At 52.7% G+C, this 1992-nt stretch overlaps 1 pseudogene; it reads right to left on the bottom strand.

Annotated features, from left to right (window-relative positions):
• Positions 1-748: 748 nt before the first annotated feature.
• Positions 749-1680, bottom strand: LOC112869866 (14-3-3 protein sigma-like; annotated as a pseudogene).
• Between the last annotated feature and the right edge of the window lie 312 nt (positions 1681-1992).

A 1992-nucleotide genomic window follows, 5' to 3' on the forward strand; every position in this document is an offset into this window, starting at 1 on the left:
ATTACTTTTGTTCATTGGAGGTATGTTAACTTTGTTGTCTAAACATTTGCTTTTAAAAAATAAGGAGCAAGAACCAGCTTCATCAGGAAAAACAAGCTTACCTGAACCTCTGTTCATTTGGGGCTGGAAGGAATAAGAAAAGGAATGGCTGGGCCTGGGGTCCCTGCAGCCTAGCCTGTGTTGTCGCCTGGATGAGCTGTTATTTAAGGTGACCTGTGCTGGCCCCCGGGAGAGTGCCCATGGCTCCGGTGATTGCCTTGCCATGCTCTGGAAGAAGGGGTGGGTGTTCCCCCAAAGAGGAGAAACAATGGTCACTCTTCCTGGGACAGGAAAAGGGTGGATTTGGGACTGGCCAGGTGAGGTTGTTCTTTTTTTCTGGGAACTGAGCTGGGCCTGGGCTCTGAGGTATGGGAAGGTGTATGGCACCCAAGCCAAGGTGTGGAAGTTGGGTCTGAGCCTAAAATGCCAATAGTGTAAAATTCTACAAGCTGTTGTGAGTTTCACTTAGCTTGTGACCAAGTCGTCTGTTAAGCCTTATTAAGAGCCTGGCCTCCAGTGAACTAGATACCATGTATAGATGTACTATAGGGAATTAAGGAGAACCATCTTCCTGTAGCCTACAGAGATGGTTGGCCTAGAAGAGCTGTATTTTTTTTTTTTTTTTTGTCACAGGGGAACTTTATTGGGGGGGAACATGGTCACATGCCAACAGGCATGCTTTCCCTCACATTCTGATTCTTGGACACACACACACACACTCATCTCCAGCCTCTCCCACACACATAGTCCAGTTCTCAACCACAGGGGTGGGACACTCCTCAATTCCTAAGATCCGGAAGCAACAGGGGCAGGAGAGAGTCAAGGAGGTGAGCAGTGAAGTGGTTCACAGGTGGGGGTCTCCCACCCCATCCGGGTCCCCTCTGTGGGAGGGAGCAGGGGCAGCTCAACGTGGGGCTCCTCAAGAGCCTCACCCTCACTTCCCTGATGTTGTCGGCGCCCCCAGCGTCAGCTTGTCTTGCAGCCACTGCATGATGAAGGTGCTGTCTTTGTAGGAGTCCTTGGTGAGGATGTGTAGGTCAACCACGGCCTCATCCAAGGTGCTCTTGGCCAGTGAGACCGTCTCCTCTGGGCTGTTGGAGATCTCATAGAGGAAGACAGAACAGTTCAGGGCCAGGCTCTGGTGGATGGGGTTGGTGTGCAGTATCTCCTTGCTGATGTCTATGGCCTCCTGGGAGGCCCACAGAGCAGAGATGCTGAAATGTTTTTAGTTATCACTGGTGGCCACCTCTGCCAGATAGTGGGGCAGTCACCCTTCATTTTTGGGTGGAAGAGCCTGCTTTCAGCGTCACCAGTGTCCTTGATGAGGTGGTGTCCAGCAGGTCCTCCACGATGTCACACACCTCCTGGAGCTCGGTCTCCACCTTCTCCCAGGACACTTGGACCTCCCTGCCCTTCTCTTGTTAGCCCGCTTCATCACTTTTCTGCTCAGCACTGGGCAGATCCCTCCGGGCAGCGCTCTGATCACCCACCACACCCTTGCAGGCCACTGAGAGCCGGTTTCAGTCTTCACAGGATAGCTCCTCCCCTTTTCCATGGTGCTTTTCATAAAGGCTGCCATGTTGTCATGGCCCTGGCCTGCTCTGCCAACTTGGCCTTCTGGATCACAGTGGCTCCCTCCATGGCTCTGGGGACAGACAGACAGGCAGCGGGCTAACTGGCTGCCTCGAGACCAGTGCCAGACCCGGGGCAGCAGCAGTAAAGGCCACAGGCCAAGAAATAAGAAATAAGCAAAACCAGACTTGTCCCTGAGAACATACGTTTTGCACCTTGAGACACCTCACACTGGCTGGGAGGCATGGGATGAGGATGTATGTGGGTGCTGGGGAGGAGGGGACCATATTCCAGTAACTAAACCTGGGGGAGGGGCTCGTGCATTAATGTCTTGGGTGTATGAAGACAGTAACTTGTTTCAGTTCAAGGTCATAGTTTGGA

Source organism: Puma concolor, chromosome B1 (genome assembly GCF_028749965.1).
Source record: "Puma concolor isolate L17-30 chromosome B1, mPumCon1.1.hap2, whole genome shotgun sequence".
Classification (NCBI taxonomy): domain Eukaryota; kingdom Metazoa; phylum Chordata; class Mammalia; order Carnivora; family Felidae; genus Puma; species Puma concolor.